This window comes from Schistocerca serialis, chromosome 2 (assembly GCF_023864345.2).
Source record: "Schistocerca serialis cubense isolate TAMUIC-IGC-003099 chromosome 2, iqSchSeri2.2, whole genome shotgun sequence".
In the NCBI taxonomy this organism is placed as follows: Eukaryota; Metazoa; Arthropoda; class Insecta; order Orthoptera; family Acrididae; genus Schistocerca; species Schistocerca serialis.
The window spans coordinates 274,405,334-274,412,113 of NC_064639.1; the positions used below are offsets into that span (position 1 = coordinate 274,405,334).

General features: G+C 40.4%; 1 pseudogene; it reads left to right on the forward strand.

The window, feature by feature from the left end:
* Positions 1–4,919, forward strand: part of LOC126455897 (glutathione S-transferase 1-like) — a 32,583-nt pseudogene extending 27,664 nt beyond the window's left edge.
* The last annotated feature ends 1,861 nt before the right edge of the window (positions 4,920–6,780 follow it).

A 6,780-nucleotide genomic window follows, 5' to 3' on the forward strand; every position in this document is an offset into this window, starting at 1 on the left:
AAGCCTGGAGATACTGACAGGTTTCAGATAGATTATATAATGGTAAGACAGAGATTTAGGAACCAGGTTTCAAATTGTAAGACATTTCCAGGGGCAGATGTGGACTCTGACCACAATCTATTGGTTATGAACTGTAGATTAAAACTGAACAAACTGCAAAAAGGTGGGAATCTAAAGAGATGGGACATAGATAAACTGACTAAACCAGAGGTTGTACAGAGTTTCAGGGAGAGCATCAGGGAACAATTGACAAGAATGGGGGAAAGAAATACAGTAGAAGAAGAATGGGTAGCTTTGAGGGATGAAGTACTGAAGACAGTAGAGGATCAAGTAGGTAAAAAGAGGAGGGATAGTAGAAATCCTTGGGTGACAGAAGAAATATTGAATTTAATTGACGAAAGGAGAAAATATAAAAATGCAGTAAATGAAGCAGGCAAAAAGGAATACAAACGTCTCAAAAATGATATCGACAGGAAGTGCAAAATGGCTAAGCAGGCATTGGCTAGAGGACAAATGTAAGGATGTAGAGGCATATATAACTAGGGGTAAGATAGATACTGCCTACAGGAAAATTAAAGAGACCCTTGGAGAAAAGAGAACCACTTGTATGAATATCAAGAGCTCAGATGGAAACCCAGTTCTAAGCAAAGAAGGGAAAGCAGAAAGGTGGAAGGAGTATATAGAGGGACTATACAAGGGCGATGTACTTGAGGGCAATGTTATAGAAATTGAAGAGGATGTAGGTGAAGATGAAATGGGAGATATCATATTGCATGAAGAATTTGACAGAGCACTGAAAGACCTAAGTCGAAACAAGGCCCTGGGAGTAGACAACATTCCATTAGAACTACTGAAGGCCTTGGGAGAGTCAGTCCTGACAAAACTCTACCATCTGGTGAGCAAAATGTATGAGACAGGCGAAATATCCTCAGACTTCAAGAAGAAAATAATAATTCCAATCCCAAAGAAAGCAGGTGTTGATAGATGTGAAAATTACGGAACTATCAGTCTAATAAGTCACGGATGCAAAATACTAACGCGAATTCCTTACAGACAAATGGAAAAACTGATAGAAGCTGACCTCGGGGAAGATCTGTGTGGATTCCGTAGAAATATGGGAACACGAGAGGCAATTCTGACCCTACGGCTTATTTTAGAAGCTAGATTAATGAAAGCCAAACCTACGTTTCTACGATTTGTAGACTTAGAGAAACCTTTTGACAATGTTGACTGGAATACTCTCTTTCAAATTCTGAAGATGGCAGGGGTAAAATACAGGGAGCGAAAGGCTATTTACAATATGTACAGAAACCAGATGCATTTATAAGAGTCGAGGGACATGAAAGGGGAGCAGTGGATGGGAAGGGAGTGAGACAGGGTTGTAGGCTCTCCCCGATGTTGTTCAATCTGTATATTGAGCAAGGAGGAAAGGAAACAAAAGAAAAATTCGGAGTGGGTATTAAAATTCATGGAGAAGAAATAAAAACTTTAAGGTTCGCCAATGACATTGTAATTCTGTCAGAGAGAGCAAAGGACTTGGAAGAGCAGTTGAACGGAATGGACAGTGTCTTAAAAGGAGGATATAAGATGAACATCAACAAAAGGAGAACGAGGATAATGGAATGTAGTCGAATGAAGTCGGATGATTCTGAGGGAATTAGATTGGGAAATGAGACACTTAAAGTAGTAAAGGTGTTTTGCTATTTGGTGAGCTAAATAACTGATGATGGTCGAAGTAGAGAGGGTATAAAATGTAGACTGGCAATGGCAAGGAAAGCGTTTCTGAAGAAGAGAAATTTGTTAACCTCGAGTATAGATTTAAGTGTCAGGAAGTCGTTTGTGAAAGTGTTTATATGGAGGGTAGCCATGTATGGAAGTGAGACATGGACTATAAATAGTTTGCACAAAAAGAGAATAGAAGCTTTCGAAATGTGGTGCTACAGAAGAATGCTGAAGATTAGATGGGTAGATCACATAACTAATGAGGAGGTACTGAATAGGTTTGGGGAGAAGAGGAGCTTGTGGCACAACTTGACTAGAAGAAGGGATCGGTTGGTAGGACATATTCTGAGGCATCAAGGAATCACCAATTTAGTATTGGAGGGCAGCGTGGAGGGTAAAAATCGTAGATGGAGACCAAGAGATGAATACACTAAGCAGAGTCAGGAGGATGTAGGCTACAGTACGTACTGGGAGATGAAGAAGCTTGCACAGGATAGAGTAGCATGGAGAGCTGCATCAAACCAGTCTCAGGACTGAAAACCACATCAACAACTAACAGGCAAACAAAAATTCCGTCTTTGGTCAAGAATTGAAAATGTCAAACAATTACCTTTCTCTCTGCATACTGTCATTTGCAGAAAATCTTGCTTAGATATATACTGAACCATTCATTAAATATTGCAGGTATTGTGCCTGATGCAAGTTATTGATACATCAGTTACAGGACACTACGAAGATGTAATGTGTAAATAATTTCACTGGTTTCCAGCAGAGGTACGTAACCAGCAGATGCTTGCAGCATAGACCTCTTTGTCAACACCAGTTCACTTCGCAGACCGCTTACTGTCGTGATGTCATTATACTTGTGGTTACACTTAGCATAAGGTGGTAGCACTGCTAACCTAAAGTTTACTGCTGAAACAAGTTGTATGGAACTTTTAGCCTTCAGAGAGATAATCACAAATGGTTCAAATGGCTCTGAGCACTATGGGACTTAATATCTGCTTTCATCAGGCCCCTAGAAGTTAGAACTTCTTAAACCTAAGGACATCACAAACATCCATGCCCGAGGCAGGATTTGAACCTGCGACCGTAGCGGTCGCACGGTTCCAGACTGAAGCGCCTAGAACCGCTCGTCCACACTGGGCGGCAGATAATCACAGAATGTTTGTTTAGATATTCGGTAGGGAGTCATTCAGACATAATAAATTAACACTATGATATCACTATGTGTGCCAATGTGCAGTGACAGCATAAATTTATGTCTTTGCTTGTATGTTTCTAATAACTTGGTGGTCTGTTAACAGCCGTGCTATTGCCATGTACCTCATCTCAAAGTACGCGAAGGATGACGCTCTCTACCCGAAGGATGTAAACAAACGTGTCCTTGTCGATAAGAGGTAATTTTTTGATCAAGATTTGTACAACAGAATTTTCAATGTTGCCGTAAGTATTACGTTATTGCGTTCATACAAATAGCTGAATCACATTCTGTTTTTGTTTAGAATGGTCAAAATGAGAAAAGGAGTAGAAAAGGAGTAATAACATACTTTTATTTTTAGTTTCATGGTTTTCTTTCGATGAATGACCTTAATTTTAAAAAAGTGCCCAAATTCAGTGGGCCAGATCTCTCTCCTTTATTTTCATGTGACCGGTTTCGAACCAGCTGCCATTCTTCAGATCATTTGTTACAATTGCAGAGTAACCTGTCGAATGTGGAACTGAATGTTCACTGTGAAGTTAGCAATCGATAAAACAATCGCCTCTCTGTGAACGTGCGCAATCTATGTCATGCTAAGCATTTTAGGACAATACATTCGCCACAGCCACATTGTCAGTGACGTCACCAACCCACTCGCCATGTGATTGGCGGTTGGCTTACACGCAGTCACGTGACGCGCACAAATCACGGGTAATCTATTTTGAGCAAAGACTCGAATAACGGGCTTCAGCAGAAGACGGCCTCACGCCCCCTCCCGCTTGCTGGAAGTCGCTAGTCACTAGGTTCACTTGTTCAAGTCTCGGCCTTCAGTTGGTGCAGTGCAGGTTTCATAACTGATCTCAGAACTACTTTCGACGTATTCATTTCGTAGTGGCGGTGGGGCACAACCTAATTAAAGTTGTAGTTTGTTCGCATAGTTTGTTTTGTACCACTAATCTTTAAGATTGAATCAACCCTGCATGAAAAAAGGGAAGTTGTATTGGGAGAAAAGGGCTCATATTGAATTTCCTCATTAAGTATTAATTTTTTTAAAACTTCGATTTTTCCTTGTGAAAAAAAATTTCCCCTTGAACCACTCGCATTTTAGAAGGATTATGTCTTATCGCATGTGATTATTTTGTTCGAGAACATACTTGCTATACTGTAAGCACAGTAATTATCTCATTATTTGGATTACTTAACACGTCTTTGATTACAATTTTAATAATTTCGGTTACGTGGTCGATTGTGTGGACATGATGTGTAAAGTAAATGGTACATTATTGATGTATTTCCATCTTCTTTATTTCAGTTTGTGTACCTTCAGTTTCTTTTTATGTCTTGTTCTTTTTAGAACCCACGTTCTTAATATATCGTTGCAATTCCTGAGATCGGCATTTACGTTAATTTCCTGTCAACAGCGGCCAAAATTTTATGGCGAACAGACGGATCCCAGCAGCATCGATAAAGTAAACGACGGTCTGGAGACTTTAAACCGAATGCTGGATGGCAAACAGTGGCTGGCAAGGGACAAGATCACATTTGCTGATTACGCGGTCGCTAATTCTTTGTCGGCATTAGAGGTAACGTAAAGCTATCAACTTTTAAAAAGTTAAGAACATACGAACAACCTATCTAATAAGAAATAGTTAATTTTGGTTTCAAACTCCCTGAGGGGTTGCATAAAATGATGACGTCGAAACTTTCTCGCTTTAGTTCAGCAGAAATATCCTTAAAGTTTGAGCGACACTATCAGGTACAATTTCTATGAAACTAAGAAAAATTATTTAATTTAGACAACAAAAATGCGAATGTTTAACAATTATTTGGATGCTGATGTTATCTCTCATTTCAGTTTGTTCCAGAAAGTGGAATTGACCCTACGAAGCAGCCTAACAACAAGGAGTGGCTTCCACGCGTTGAAAGTTCCCACCCAATATACGTAGAAAGCCTCAAAGAATTACGTGAGGGCTTTAAGAAAATGGCGCAGAAGTAAAAACACCTACTATTTACGGATTTTGTATTTATATAATAAAATGTTAACAGTTATCTAATCAAAAAGTTTATTAACAATATGTGCACATTGTTTGCAAAGGATGAAACACTTTCCAGAATAAATTTTTAAATATGCAGCATACGGAGTGTGTGTTGTTCGGAAAATTCCTTGCAGGTTAAAACTATGTGAGGCTGAAGTATTTTGCTTGTCTGTGTCTATCAGCAACCGTAGCTCACACAGGTTTTAACTGTTGTCTGTGTTAAGGCGAATAAGTTCACATTCGGTACAACAAGGCCTTGTCGAGCTCCTTAAGCCCAATTCCAGCAAACTTCTTTATGGAAAAAGTCTAAGAACGGCCACAGAGAATTGCTGTCAAAAAGAACCAACGTCTGGTTCCTCTACGTAGACGACACCTCTGTGTTGTTGAGACAATGGCAAAGAGAAATTAGGCTGTCTTCATAAACGCCTTAAAAGTGGTACTAAGGTTCTGCTCGTCAAGGAGGAAGAGGCAAATGGCAAATCAATGTAACTTGAATGAATATTCTGTGTGTACGAGTCCGCATGATAGAAAATGGTAGCTTGTGCCCTCACGAACGGACCGTTACTTACATTGGGATTCAAATTACCATCCGCAGCAATAGTGTGGTGCTATAGAAACGTTTGCAAATAGAGTCAGGAAGATTTGTGAACCAGAGCAGCTTGACACAGAAGTGGATTATTTGGTTCAAGAGCTACTGAATATCTGCTATTCGTCTGTTGAAAGAAGAGCGTTGAGACCATCTCATAAATATTGTAGTTGTGTACTGCTGACACCAAACGCCTAAGTTTTCCTGTCGTTGATTAAAAACGTATCTGACGCCATAGGGAAGAGCGTTAAGACCAACACATAGAGATCGCAGTGGCGTACTGCTGTCTCCAGAAGACTAAATTTTCCTGTCTTCATTAAAGACGTAGCTGACGCCACAGGGAAGATCTTGCAGAAACGGAACATCGCAGTAGTGTACAAACCTACATTGGAAATGACATACCTTAGGTTCGTCACGAAACATCAAAAATCAATGTAACGAGCTGATGTTTACAGAATACCATGCAGTTACGGAGACCACGTGCTACATTGTGGACGCAAACGTGCACCATGGGTGTGATTACCCTTGGTCGCGCCTTCCATCTGTCTGTCTCGCGTTTGTCACCCACTTTCGGACGCTGTTCCATTTGCTCATTTCGCCCGTCAGTGCCGCTGTTCTTGCAACGCTCGCGATTTCAGTGGCTGTTTACGTCTCCGTTTTCTATCCCTATTAACTTTGCCCTGCTGGCGTTACGTTTGACCACTTCTTCATTCTGAGCTTCTTGACAGGTGATGAAGCACCACGTCGGTCTGACTATTTTAGTGACTGTTACAAGTTGTTGTCTAATATCCTCTGGCAGCTTGAAGTTAATAAACGTGGCCAGATCTTCAGGCTTAAACGGATCGTTGACATACCGATTTAATTCGCAGTATTAAAATTAGAAGTTCGTTAAACTCTTGTCGCTATTCCTTGTGAAATCCTACTCCTGTAATGTCTTATGGTGGATGATGTTCTATGTGGAAGATTCTCCTGTAATTTCTTTATTGACTGGCAGAGTTCACTTGGCTCCAACAGAGCGCACTTTCATTTAATCTACATACAGCGTAGCTAGTTTTTCTTCTCTCATTCCTATGGTTTCGCATTAATACTTCGAACTGCTTGATCGAAACAGCCAGGTACATTTTTCCCATGGCTATGTGGATGTGGTGCACTCGCCTTGCTGAATAATTTGCGTCTTCACGCTCGTGGCTCCTTACTTCGGTAATTATTTGAGAAGACGACGATCGCTAGTACGA